The following is a 15492-nucleotide window of genomic DNA, read 5'->3' as shown; positions in this document are numbered from 1 at the left end:
GACAAAAAGGCAGGGAGAAAGTGTAGACGGAAAAACAAACTGACGCAGCGGACGAGTGGCAGCGCATCATTTACTCAGCGGCCACGTTATTTCCTGCAGCCCATCAACCGAGACCGGAGGCCTGAGAAGCAGCTTTGATCAACGACATAAGTGCCAGAACTGACTGGAGCTGCAGAATATAGACACAAAGTGCTACAAACTCTGACTGAAGTGGGTTTTTAAATATATTAAAGCAAATTGGTGAATCTGTGATGCGTCACGGCTCCAGTCCTTTTCCACCGATTCCAGATGTACTCAATCCATCACGACGTGTCTCCGTGACTAGTTTTGCACCAGGGATACGGGGCTAATGTCGGCAACAAACGCTGGAAGTTTTCATCACACAGAAGAAGGACGTGCTGGTACTCGTACCCTGATATGTTTTGACAGATGACTACATTCGGTGTCGGTGAAAACGTCTAGAAACGGGATTCTTTCTGCCAAAAGATTTCTGCTGAAGTTATTCTTTTAAACATTTGCCTACGTCCACGTTAATCCGGATCAATTTAAAAACCCAGCGTTCTTTCCCTCTACGTTTTGGCCTTCCGTCCACACCGAGACTCGGCGTTTTTGTCCGGCGAAAACGGAGCTTTTTTGAAAACGCTCTCCCGGGTGGATCGTTTTGAGAACGCTGTTTTCGCGTTGTGGCGTGAACTGAGAAAACGGAGATGTTCAAACACAATGACATGGCTTATTTTTTTGGCAGGCGCCCTTATCCAGCGCGACTTACATTCATCTCATTTATACAACTGAGCAATTGAGGGTTAAGGGCCTTACTCAACGGCCCAACAGTGGTAGCTTGACAGAGCTGGGGCTTGTGATCAGTAACCCAGAGCCTTTAACCACTGAGCCACCACTGGCAATTCATTCAACTCAGAACAAACAAGATGGTGGACGATGTTGTACTGCAGTTGTTGTGCTGCGATCCACATTGATAGCTTTGTTAAAGATTAACGTCACTTTGTGACCGCATTTTTATATAAGACCCCTGACGGAAATGACGCGGGCCCAGACGTAATACGGTTTTACATCGATCGTCTTTGACCACAGAGAAGAAGAATAGCACGGCACTGCAACACAAACTGTTAAGAAGAATGTTTTTTGAACAGCACCATCGAGATGTTTTAGTATGAACGAAATATAATGCAATAACACAGTAGTGCGACAAAACCCCGAGTTTAAGGCCCAAGACCAGCCTGCTTTTCTTTGAGAAATGAAGTGACAGGTCAGTTCTGACTATCCCGTTATATATATTACTGACATGTTTCAATAAGAAAATAAAGATAAATAACAAATGACATACCGAGTATTGTTTTCTGCTACAAAAAGTCCAACTGTAACATTATGCAAAAAATCTTTGCATTCAAACAAATATGAAGTATTTCAGTAAGAAATATACTTTTTTTTGGCCGCTACCTCATGCCATGATGGTTTGTTTATATCTCCATGGTACGTGCACTTGTGTGAGAGAGCGAGAGAGACGTGAGAACACACAAGTAACTGATGCGCACCATTTTATCGGTAAAAGGCCGACTGGACGGAAACAGGCGGGAGACAGCAAAATCTCGCAAATTGTTTTTCGCACTTTCACTTGGTCCATAACAGAAACGCGCAAAAAGTGGATGGACACTTGACAAATGATAAGCACTCACTATCCGTTCTCTAGTCTTCTTCTGTGTTTACGCTGGTTTTCAAAACCGCTTTTCTGTGCTGTAGCGCCACCAATCTCGCTCCTTTGTGCGACAGCAGAACGTGGCATGTGATCTAAAGCTCAAATCTAATTGGACGGCCTGTTTCATAACGGAGCGACAGGGAAAAAATTTTTAAAAATCAACACAAAACGGAAAAAAGTCGTTTTGTCGCGCCGTGAACGATCGCCCGGTGTGAACAGCTCCATAGGGATATATTGCTTCGATTCAAGAGCGTCATCGCGTCAAACATTTGCGGCGATTAATTCGCGCTGAATGTGAAAGGACTTTAAGATTGCATTACAAAAACAAACTGAGATAACAACAAACAGATGATATTTTGTGTCAGGATAAAAATAATAAAAATAAAAACCTAATATGAACACACTCGGGTAAACGGTCTTGCCCGGACCCTCCTAACAGAAGGACTTCAGCGCTCGTTAGGCCGGGCTTACACACACTCTGTTTGCGGTGCGGTTTTTTTTTTCCCCGTGCCCATGAATTTGCATTTAACATGCAGTAAAAAAAATTAATAAATAAATAAGATGAGGAGAAAATGAACAAGAATGTGTCATTCCTAAATAATGAGCTACTAAATCAATTTCTAACGCGCAATCGCGATAATCCAAAAACTGAAGAACGCGGTTCGACGCGGGATTTGGTCGAATTTTTCTGTGATCATCAAGAAGCAAAAATACATCAAAATCAAGATTAACACTCCATTTAAAACGGATGCTCTGGAAAGCAAAAAGACCGAGGGGCTGTTTTTACTCATCGGTAGCATCTGCAGTATTCTGTATTGTGTAGAGTCATCATTGTGTAGTCATGAGTGTAATGAGTGTAAAGACCAAAATGTGCACCGATTACTGCAGTGCAGCTCCAGGAATGCCAAACATCTCACAGCCTATAGAGAAGAGCATCTAGGGTTGTTTAAACAAACACACTCTCCCTCACACCCTCATGCGTACGCGCACACTCTCTCACGCGAGCGCACACTCTCATGCACACTCTCGCGTACGCACTCTCATGCGTGCGCACTTTCGCGCGCATACCCTGCATCCCAATTTGCAGACCATCCATACTAAACAGTATCCGAGAAGTGAATTAGTGTGTCCCAAATAGAGTATCCCGAAGGTACCCGGACGCTCTACTATTTCCGGGTAGATTTTCAAAGTGGCCCCGTGGACACTTTTTAAGCTAATATTACCCACAACTCCTTGCGCGAGGGAAGAGTTTTGTGACTGTTTCTTTTGCCGAATTCAAAGGATGCATTTTAGAGAGGTGTAAACAAAACGTGGAAAGAATAAAGGGAGTGGCAAATGAAACGATATACTACAAGTTCTATAAGGAATAACGAATGAAGAAAAGCTGAAACCCCGCGAGGAGTTTCTTTATGGTGACGGTGTTTCTCTTCCGTGCAACGACGTTCTCTTCTGTCAGTATGTCTTAGCACTTGCATACTCTTTTACAACACACTCAAAAGTATGTACTTTTTCTTCACCAAAACAGTACATACTTTCAGTACATTGTATAAATATACAAATTGGGACGCAGGGTTCCAGTGCTGTACAATTCCTTCGGACAGGAAGTTACGCTGTGTAGGAGGTATTTTGGTCTTTATACTCGTACCTGCCTGTACGGAGGAATAATAAATAACTGATGGAAGAACCGTGTGTTTAAATGACCCTAGGTGCTCTTCTCTTTAGGCTGTAAGATACTTGGCATTCCTTTAGTTGTACTAGACAGGGCTAAGACTCACTCATGCTGGCGTTCTTCTCACAGACAGATACACATCCACTGACCCCATGGCATGATCATGTTGCTATAGTCTAACCGTCCTAGATTGCATCATCCTGGATCTTCACTCATTACTCATATCTCATATCATGCCAGAAATCTTATGGGTGTTGAACATAAATTCAGACAGCGGGGTTTGTCACGCAAGACAGTGACTTTTTACTTTCGCACATGCTTCATTCCATATATTTACACAGACACAACAAATGAGAGCAAAGGGGGGGGGGGGGGGGGGGGGAGGAACTATTACTAAAACATTCTCTTCCACACTTAAATAATGCTTACCCCCACTAAACACCACACACACACCTTGTATTACTATCCTGTGTTGGTTTTTATACTTACTCATGTGTTGCTGCAGCTAAACAACACTTATACCCAACTCGAGCTAAATCAATGGCCTTCACACACAGAGGCCAGAGAGAATAAGATCCTCTCACACACACACACGGCATGGAAATGAAAAGCATCCGAACAGGGTGATTGGGGCGGAAGGCCACACACACACACACGTGTGAGATACAGCGCGTGTAGGTAAGTTTGCACTATAGAAGAGCAGCATGTTTACTTCCCCTTTGTGAAGGCTGGTGAAGGTGCAGTCACACGGGCGGAGGTGTTACTGACAGCTGCTTGCTCCCTCATGAGAAGCTCTGTGGAGGATGTGCTCGTGTCATTCACACCACCCGTCAAACCCTCCTCCGTTTCTCTGTGCTTTCATCTCTCCAGCTAAATACTGACTCCTTCCCTACGCCTTTGCTCGGAAAAACAGACAAAGACGAATCTCTCTCTCTCTCTCTATTTCACAAACGAGTTCAGTAAAAGCTGCTTCTCAGCGGTGTTTAATATTAACCCCCCCGACTTCAAGTACAGCTAGCAGTCTGAGTGCTTAATAAATGTATGCTACAGGATGCACACACACACACGCGCAGTCTCCTAACACAAGTCACTCGGTATACACGGACATTTAAAAAGAGACAGGTCTTTAAGCTGGAGATAGATGGAGCAGGGCCAGGAGAGTGCAGGTTTGTGGAAAGTGGGATTGAGAGTTCTCCAGCTCCTGTGGAGTGATGAATGTGTTCATCCCTCACTACTCCAATTCTGCTTCTATCAACTTAAAGGTTATGTGCTCTTACAGTCCGTGTTGCCAGGCACCATATTCACGGTCATGCGCGTTACATAAGAGCGAGCGTGCGATTTGTCTTATTCACACGTCGGCCATGTTGAGCCAAGAGCGCGCCAAGAGTAAAGCCTAGTGCACGCTACACGCTACTGCTCTCGTAAAGAGAACGGTTCAGCGGTGCGAGATTCTCGGCAAGCTCATCGCTGAGGCTCTGAGATTTTCAGTTAGGCTTGATTTTCTATGGAAATTAAGTTTGTGCCAAAAGTATTGAACATAACATTTTTAAAATGGACAAAAATATACGGTGAGAGCGAAGAGGGAAAAAAAAAGAAAAAAAAAAAAAATGAAAATGGTGAACTCTGGAAATAATTTCACATGGTCTTCAAATGAACAGCGTTCTTTAATCAAGAGTTTTCTAAGCTTTGTTTTCACTAATCATGGCTTATGACGGCTGCTAGAGTTTTCGTTTACGCTCGTCATTCTGGCACGAACCTCTCGTGTGGGCGGGGCTTAACAGCACTTTGCTCTCATTGGTTAGTGAGCTTTGGAGCGACAACTCGAGTGTCCAGCTGAAGAGGAGGAGGATGATGGCGTTGATGATCACGACGATGCTCTGTGCCGCTCCTGAGAGCTCACCTGGAAAAACTGGGTAGGCGTATGAGACTACCCAATCCTCAAATATTAATTCCGAACTAATATACTAAGTCAGTCAGTCATTTCCACTACAAACACTATAACTATACAGAGAACCGCATCCAGAATGCTCTCCAAAACTCGCGACACTGCAGTCTCCAGCTCCCTGACCAGGAAGTGTCGATCCAAAGCTCGCTAGCCAATGAGAGTAAAGTGTTGTTAAGCCCCTCCCACACGAGAGGTTTGTGCCAGAATTGCGAACGGATGGGCGATACCTTATCGTTCGCGATATACCGGTAGAAATTCTCCCCACAATAAGAACGAGTCTTCCGGCGATAATAAAGATAAAGCCGAGTTGATGACGTATTTCTGTGCGCGACCCGTTCGCAGCTCACGTGCAGAGAGAAAACATGTACGGCGGAAGGCGGACGTGAAGCTGAGGAGGAGTTTATCGCTAAACGAGGAGCTACTGTACCTCTACAATCTGGATCTGGATTGGTTACAGAAAATCACTTTTACTTTTAGATCGATGTTTGTGTTTCTGAGACTCTCAAGACTGCATGTAGCAGTCACTTGTAGCCAAAAACACTGGTGAACGATGCAATATTTATATCGTCACTGATATCCTTATCGCAATAAATACCGGAAAATACCATGATATCGCCCATACAGTATATCCATATCGCCCATCCAAACTCTGGCAGCGCCTTCATAATCTACGATTAGCGACAACAAAGCTTAGAAAACTGCTAACGACGAATCCTGCTTTATTTGAAGATCATGTGAAATCTTTTGCCACCGAGTTCACTGTTTTCAGTTTCCATGTTTTTCTTCGTTCTTCTTATATATTTGTGGGAAAAGTTACACACAAATCTAATTCCATAGTTTTCTTGGCAATGAATCGCATAGTGCGAACCTCTCTGCAACTAAACTGTAAAATAGCCAATGAGAGTCCAAGAGGGAAAATTAAATTCATCGGCTCTCGCGCGCAGCAGATCCCCGAATCCAGTTTATCATCCGTCTGTTTCCGAGGGACGACGAGGAGGGCAAAACTGGACTGACGCATCAACTGGACTCAAGTCTTTAATCAGTGATACTGAATGTAAGACAGGGTGCGCATAAAATACAGCAGACTGAGAGTCAGACAGCACAAGTGAAGCTAATCGATTACATCTATCTAATTTAACGTTGCATCCAGTCTTGCAAGCCACATCCTAGATCTCACTACAGAGTCTGGTCTGTTTCATCACACGCATACATCAAGCCCTGCCACTCACCATTTCAAACGAAACCCTTGAATAACTTTTAAAGTGACGTTATCGGAGTAACAGTGAAAGTGAAATAATCATAAAGTTAGTAGTATTTCAAGCCTGTTGACGAACCAGACTAGATAACATACTGTACTAACTAATCTTGAAATTTAGCCCGACATTCATCCGGATTTTTGTAATCGATTCTTTAGACATTTTTTTTTTTAGACTTTCCAGAAGGGAAGTAATAAATAGATGTTTGTCTTCTTAATTTTGTTGGGAAGAGTTGAAACATGGGAGTAAAGTGGATTTCAAGATCTGTTCAGCTTCCAGTTAATGAAGGACATTCCTGCAAAATTATGGACAGAGACATTGTAAATTGAACGCTTGTCTCTCTCTCTCTCACTCACACACAGCAGCCCAAGTTTACTCACACTCCTAAATGAAATCTCACGCTCCCTCTATAACAGCGTCATCCATCAGCCGCTGCCATGTTGGCTTATCTCAACACCGTTACTTAGAGGTCAGGGGTCAAAGGACAGCAGCCTTCATCAACATCACACATACGCACTGATGCACTTACTTTAACTCAAGGGAGAGAAAAGAAACAGGTGACTAATGAATCCTCTCAGGCTGAGAGACACTGCAGTCTAATGGAGACAAACATCCAGAGAGCTGCTTTGAGAGAGAGAGATTTTTTATTTTTTTTAAAAAATTGTGTGTAAATGTGTTCGCCTGTAATTTAATGTTACCAATGCTTTGGCAACGTAAACGCCTTTTATCATGCCAATACAGCTACTTGAATCTGAATCAGAGAGAAACACACCCCAACACTCACTTCACAACAGCTTTGTGATGGTAAAAAAAAAACGTAAATCATGCAGATCTGGCGGTTCCGGTTGAGAGGAAATCCTTTAGGACATACAGTCTGAAACTCATGAACCAAACACCTCCACTTCGCTGATTAAGACCACAGGGATTCCCCCACCATCTGTGCTTTAATGGTCTGCCCCATGTGTACCCAAGGGAGAGGTAAACCCTGGACTAACCTAGGTGTAAGAATACAGGGGGTATGACTGAAGAAATGACAAATGACTTTTCTAACAGCTGGGTTCCATCAAACGCTCAGATTATCCCTGGAAGGAGAAATGAGGAGTAGTATTGGTTGGAGGGTAGGAGGGCTTCCCTCCTCATTTAAAATACAATAGATTGTCTGCCTACTCCCATCACCCTTCCTACAGGGGACAAATGAGACAATCTGGAACCCTCTCCGATCCCCCCACCCCCAGCACACCCCCGCTCTCTCGATCTTGCTCTCTCTCTGTTTCAGTTTTCATGTGCTCCATTGGTATGACAAATAATTGTATGTTTGCAGTGCCAAAGCAAGTACAGAGGAAGGCTAGTGCAAAAACAGGAGAAATACAATAAAAAGACAAAAACAAAATAAAATACTAATAGATTAAAATAAACAAACAAGATATAAAAAAAATTAAAAAAAACATAGTGCTGCGAAAAAATATTTGCCCCATCCTGATTTCTTCTGTTTTTTTTTTTGTATCTCTGTATTGTATATAACATTATTAAACTGTTTCAGAAATTAAAACTAAATCTAAGATAAAACAAAGGCTCGAAAACACAAAATACCGTTTTTAAATGATGTTATTTATTGAAGCAAAAATGTTATCCAATACCAGCTGGGCCTGGGTGAAAATGTATTTGCCCCCCCCGTAGTTACTAATTCCTCAAATCTATGAAAGTGCATTCCTAATGGGGTTCAGCTGGACTACACACAAGCAGGCCTGATTACTGCAAACCCTGTTCAATCAAATCAACACTTAAACAGAACTTTTTCAACAGCATGAAGTTGGTTAAAAGATCTTACCCAGTAACACACTATGGCAAACTTGAAAGAAGTTCCAGAAATGATGAGGAAGAAGGTGATTGAAATACATCGGTCTGGGAAGGGTTACAAAGCTATTTCAAAGGCTCTGGGAATCCAAAGAACCACAGTGAGAGCCTTTATCTCCAAAGAGAAAAACACAGTAGTGAACTTTCCCCAGAAGTGGCTGACCTTCCGATATTCCTCCAAGAGCGCAGGAACGACTCATCCAGCAAGTCACAAAAGAGCCGAGGACAACATCAAAGGACCTACAGGTGTCTCTTGCATCAGTAAAGGTTGCATCACTCTTCATGACTCCACTATCAGAAAGATACTGGGCAAAAAATGGCATCCATGGAAGAGTGGCAAGTCAAAAACCACTGCTAACCCAGAAGAACATCTGAATTTTGCCAAAACGCACCTTGATGAGCCGCAAACCTTTTGGGAGAATATTCTGTGGACTGACGATTCGAAAGTGGATCTGTTTGGAAGACGCTACAAGCTCGTCTGAATACTGTGGAGTTTGCTTGATTTTGTGTTAATTTCTGAAATCCTGGAGGGACTGATTATAATGTTTGAGTGAAGGCTCTTGCACCTTCATCTAACCGCCTCGTTCTCCATCCGACCCCCACTCCGATGCAGGAGGCAGGTCATCTATCTCCCTTATCCTATGTATTTTATCTCCTCGTGCGCACTGATCAGATTTAATACATCAAACCCACTATGTTTAGCCATTTGCATTTGATAAAACTGGACCGCTTGTTCCATCACCAGGCTCGAGTTAATGGTCTAATCAGATGCTCTCGAGAAGACACGTAATTGAAGGGGTCTGTGCAGTTAGGATCCTGAGGTGAGAAGACAGGTCGCAATTTGTCAGCTTGGCGTTGAAGCCCTCAGGGTCCAGAGGTGGGGGGAGGGGCAACCAGACGCTTCCCTTGTCCTCTGGGAGACGGGTCTGTCACGCATGCACACGCTAACCTAAACACAAGCACACACCTGACAGCATCTCTGAACATTTCAGACTGGTGTCTGTTAGTGGCTTTTATAACACAGCCTGCATCACACCCGCACCTATACAAAGATGAAAGCAGAGCGAGACAAAAACACATAAAACCAGGAAAAATTAAAAATAAAAAATAAAAAAATACACCTGAACTGCTCTTCCAAGCTTACAAAAATAAGCCAACAGTTAAAATGCTTCTTTCACTTCACACACATCACTGAATATCCTTCATCCATAGACCCGGTGTAGTTCCCTTAAATCAACAGTTCAGACTTTTCTCAAACCTAATCTCGATCTAGTGCATCTGTTGTGGATGTACGGAGATCACGAAACACTGCGACATCATGTTTTAGGAAACAACCGAAAACCTGTTTACACAAAGGGTCTGAAGGCAACTGCTGATGGCCCTAACATCTTCCCCAGCAGCTTCCTGTTCATTTCTCAGCAAAGGGAAAATTCTAAATTGTTGTTCATGCTAATCGCCATGACACTACAAATGAGCTCAGGTTACTGCCGGTGTGGAGCTTTGCACGTTATCCCGCCCTTTTCGGTTCCGTCCCAACTTCCAAAAACATGCCGTGTGAACGGTGAACGCGTGTGCATGCTGTGATGCAGAGTGTATTCCTGCCTCGACTCCTGTGTTCCCAGGATAGACTCCACATCCTCTGAGATCCTGACCAGAAGATGACTAGAATGAATGAATGAATGAATGAATGAATGCGTTTTGTCTGGTAGCTGATGTCCAAATTCTGAAGCAGGGCAAAGCAGCTCTGATGAAACTGTTCAACAGCGCAGTATAATACGAGACTGAGGTGCAGTAGAATATGAACCGTGTCATGTCAATTCAAACTAAATCCGGCGTTGAAACAAATATGGAAGCTCTGATGGATATTTAAACATTATCAATTAAGGACTCAGTATTCATACACAAATCCAAAAAGGCATACACAACAACCTCTGCCACTCTGTTTCCTGAAGTTCAGACCCCACTGCCAAATTAGCTTTATTCACTAATTATGACCTTCATTCTTACCCCATTTTATCAAGCTGTCAGAAATAGAGAGGTAAATAGGAAAGCTGTAAAGAAATGCAAATGAGTCCTTTATGCAAATGCTGTTATAACAGCTCAGGTATGGTCTCTCTCTCTCTCTCTCTCTCACTCTCACTCACTCGCACGCACGTGCTCACACCCTAGCTCGCTCACGCACTTGCACACGCACACACACACTAGCTCTCGCACACGCACACGATCGCTCGCCCACTCACGCACTCTCATGCACTCGCTCACGCTCACACACTCGCACAGTCCTTGAGAGTCAGCTACAAAATACACCTGGATGTGACTCAGACACAGAATGAACAAATGAATGAAACAAAAGTGCGCATGTGTGTGTGTGTGTTTTGTATAAATGCTCTTTCAACTCATTATGATTCAGGACAATGACTGCAATACCAGACATCAAAGTAATAAAAAAGAGGGACAGAAAGAAAGATGGGGGTGACATTGCAACAGACATGAGACTAGATGACAAGGAGAAACGGTGTCCCTGTCAGATTAACTTCTCTCTCACTCTCGCTTCTCTGTTTCACGGCCTCCCCAACTCTGAAAACCCCACACGTCCATTATTCTGACTCCGTTTCTCTCCGTGTCCACCGACCAGACAGTACACGGCCCGCGTCTGTCTGAAAGGAAGGCACGGCTCAAGAGCACAGGACAACAAGATGATAGACGAGCTGATTTGATTACTCACGTCTGCTTATTCCAATAACAGTCGTCTTGCTTCTACGCAGCTCATACTCAGGGACGAGGTCACCTTGGATTTATGGATGAAAAGGAAAAGCAGACAGGATGTGGGGGGGGGGGGTAAGAAACATGAGAAAAGGGTAACAGAGATAGAGAAAGACAGGCACAGAAGGAGAGGCGTGGCCCGTGGAACAACAAGTGTGAGGTGAAGGAGAAAAGAGGAGAAAGATCAGGCAGTGGCACATGTACATGCACGCTTCGCAGAGTCAATAACTGCTGAGCTTTGATTCCACTGATCACACAAGAATCTGATTCAATTAAGGAGGCAGTTCCTCTCACGCCCTTTTTAACCCACTCCAGACTGCGCGTGTGTGTGTGAGTGCGTGCGCATATGTGTGTGTGGGTGAAGGGTGTGTCTGTACGCTCAACAACATTAGGCAGATCCCCTGAACATCTAACTGCGTTGCCCGTGGCCATACAACGACTCTCCCTACACACACACACACACACACACACACACACTGAATAGAGGGTTGAACTGAACACAACATTCCTTTCATGTGATGAATTGTGTGACTAGCAGGTCTGTGCGATATGACTGATGACAATACTGCGAGATATACACACACACACATACATATACACATATACATATACATACATATACATACATATATATATATATATATATATATATATATATATATATATATATACACACACACACACACATTATATATATATATATATATATATATATATATATATATATATATATATATATATATATATATATACACACACACACACACACACACACACATATACACACACACACACACATGTATGTATGTATGTATGTATGTATATCCACCCATCCATCTTCTATACCGCTTTATCCTTTTCAGGGTCACGGGGAACCTGGAGCCTATCCCAGGGAGCATCGGGCACAAGGCGGGGTACACCCTGGACAGGGTGGCAACCCATCACAGGGCACAATCACATACACATTCACACACCCATTCATACTCTACGGACACTTTGAACTCGCCAATCAGCCTACCATGCATGTCTTTGAACTGGGGGAGGAAACCGGAGCACCCAGAGGAAACCCCCGCAGCACGGGGAGAACATGCAAACTCCACACACGCAGAGCCACGGTGGGATTCGAACCCCTGACCCTGGAGGTGTGAGGCGAACGTGCTAACCACTAAGCCCCTTATATTTTATATAACGTTTATATATATATATATATATAGAGAGAGAGAGAGAGAGAGAGAGAGATAGATAGATACACACACACACACACACACACACACACACAATGATGCATTTTCAAATCATTTGATGCATCATGTCAGTGCATGTACAACACCACCGTTAATCACTTGAACAAGTGATTGATGCCATAACGTTTTGTTGTTGCTGGATTTGGATAATCCACTGCAGACACTGCATCAACAACCTGTCAGGTTCGGTTCAGTTGCGTTCGATTCATCTCCGGTTTATTGGAACAGCACTTTGAACAGTAAACATTGTCATAAAGAAGACTTACAGAAATCCAGAAGTAGATTTTATAATCACAAACGAGCAGGCTGGAGCGGTGACGAACAGGGGCGTTAGCTGAACTCACACACAGATTCTTTTAAAACGTACTTCTGAATAATCCGTTTCCATGCATTTTTTTTCTTGCATGCGAGGGCTAATTGCTTCAAGAATGGGTGAAATTTGACAAAAAGTTGGATTTATCATTATCGATGGATGCAGGACTACCGGTGTGATAAAATATCCAACTTTTTGGCTAACATCGTTTTTTTTTTATCTAACACGAGACTAGGCTAGTCTGGTGTCGCTAGCCAAGGGGAGGCACGACTAAGCTATCGCTGTATGGGTTTAACTGCTACAGCGCCATGTAAAGAACATTATCTGTCCTTATGCGCCGCTCAGATCATATTCATGTAACTTGGAACTCATATAGACATTAACAGTCACCTTTATATAGCACTTTTCTAGAGAGACACTCAAAGTGCTTAACATAGTATGGGGGGGGGGGGGGTCTACTCAAACACCACTAGTGTGTAGCATCCACCTGGATGATGCGACGGCAGCCATAGTGCACCAGAACCTCCACCACACACCAGCTATTAGTGGAGAGGAGAGTGATGTAGCCAATTCAGAGACATCCATGAGAGGTCCATGATAGATAAGGGCCAATGGGGGAATTTCACCAGGACACTGGGGTTATACTCCTACTCCTTAACGAGAAGTGTCCTGAGATTTTTAATGACCACAGAGACTCAGGACCTGGGTTTAACGTCTCATCCAAAAGAAGGTGCTGTTTTTAGAGTATAGTGTCCCCGTCACTATACTGGGGCATTAGGCCCCACACAGACCACAGGGTGAGCGCCCCCTATTGGCCTCACTAATACCACTCCCAGCAACAACCTTGGTTTTCCCCAGGAGGTCTCCCATCCAGGTACTGGCCAGACTCAACCCTGCTTAGCTTCAGTGTTACACTAGGCGAGAGCTGCAGGGTGATGTGGCCCTGGCAGAGCTGTTTACACACCTTCTTTTCCAGATGATACTGTTTCAAATTCAACCCCTTTTCTGGTTAAAAAAAAATCCATTTTATCCCTTCACACTGACTGACTGTGTGAGCTAGCATTTGGCAGAATGGAGAGCTGTCAGCCAATAAGACACAAGTATTTCCACGTATGTTCCTGTAAACCCTGGTGATGAAAAAATGTCCTGAGAAGACACGAGGACAAAACCTTCTCAAAATGGAACTCGTCCTCTTCTAGGATTATAAATCATTACTCTTCTCCAGCTGTAGATTATAAATCCAGTCCACTATAAAGAGTACCAAGTGTGTTGAAAGGATGTTCGGCGTGAGTCTTGTGTGAATAAGAGTCCTGTGATGAGCGCAGGACGGTGTTCATGATTACCGCTGCAGCTCTGATAACCAACTGAAGTAAGGAGGAATCTTTGGTATAAATTGTTTACGGTAAGTGTAAATACTTCTTGTATCCAGGTCAGACGAGCAGATGTAGAGTCACAAGTTAATGTTTAGTACATGTCTAACTGTAAGGTGCCTGCTACTTAAAGCACACCTATTACGGTTTTGAAACGTGCCTAATTTTGTTTTAAAGGTCTCATACAATAGGTTTACATGCATCCAAGGTCACTTTAATTTTCTCTAATAATTTACATTGCAGCATTAGCCCCCCCCGTGTCACAAACGACTCTCTCAAGGATCTGTTCACTCTAAACTCCTCCTCTCAGACAGCCTATTCTGCTCTGATTGGTCAGATGTCCCAGTCTGTTGTGATTGGTCTTACAGAGCGTGTCGGAAAGGAAACGGCCGCTACCGTATCCGAGTTTCAGCTCCATGATGTCGTTTTTTTTCCTTACCAATTTGAGCCAGGGTCCGATAATGATACCTCGGAAGATAATCCCGAACCACCGAGAACAGGACGTCTCTCGGCGGTAAGTTTATATGTCGCTTGAGTATAACGCGAGTTGGGCGGTTAGCAGAGGCTAACAGCTAACAGGCTAACAGCTGTGCACTGGCTGTACACGTATACAACACAAAAACGACGAATTTGGAACACTCGGTAGAAAATATATACATAAATAACGAATCACACTTACAGGTTGTGACCCAGAGGCGAAAGACGGTCCAAATAAAGTGAGTACCGCCCCCGTCTTTAACGAATAATCGTTTCGCAAATACCGCGTTTGACTTCAGCTAGATCTGAGAAGCAGTCGTCAGTGACATGACGGGAACACAAACGAAGGTCGGAGTTGAACTGCTGTCGTATGGTCTTAAAATGAATTTTAACGCCTGACGCTTTACGTCCTCATCCTTTGGGAGTCCAGAAAACAATGTCTTCTAGACATGAACCTAACTCTTTCAGGACACGGCCTCAACTGTAGCGTTTGAGGGCGGGTCAAAAGACACGTCATTTGCGAGCAGCCAATGAAAACCAGAGACGGGGGGGGTTTTTTTTTTGTTACCGACCTACGTAGGTTAGGTTTGGTCTCCAAGCAAAATCTAACGCACCTGTTTCAATTTATAAGGAACTTCTTAAGGCAATTAGATGGTCAGGTGGGCATGATTACATTCGGCGCTAAAGTCTTCAGGAAGGTAGATCTCCAGGATCAGGGTTGTGTAGACTCCTATGTGTCTGCCAGGCGACTATAAATAAAAAGACTAAACAGTGCAGACAAAAATCTGCTCGCCTCAGGTTAGTGATTGGTCCACCCATGCTTAGAAAAAATCGTCGTGACCTGCCTTTACATCAACAACTTAAACATTACAAATGGCCGAGCAATCCAA

General features: G+C 43.6%; 1 protein-coding gene across 1 annotated transcript in view; it reads right to left on the bottom strand.

The window, feature by feature from the left end:
- Positions 1-15492, bottom strand: part of plxnb1b (plexin b1b) — a 101776-nt gene that overhangs the window by 49926 nt on the left and 36358 nt on the right. The gene's annotated exons all lie outside the window — the stretch shown is intronic.

The sequence above is a fragment of the Ictalurus furcatus genome, chromosome 11 (genome assembly GCF_023375685.1).
Source record: "Ictalurus furcatus strain D&B chromosome 11, Billie_1.0, whole genome shotgun sequence".
Taxonomy (NCBI): domain Eukaryota; kingdom Metazoa; phylum Chordata; class Actinopteri; order Siluriformes; family Ictaluridae; genus Ictalurus; species Ictalurus furcatus.
The sequence above is the reverse complement of the archived record's forward strand: the minus strand, read 5'-3'. Positions and strand labels throughout refer to the sequence as shown.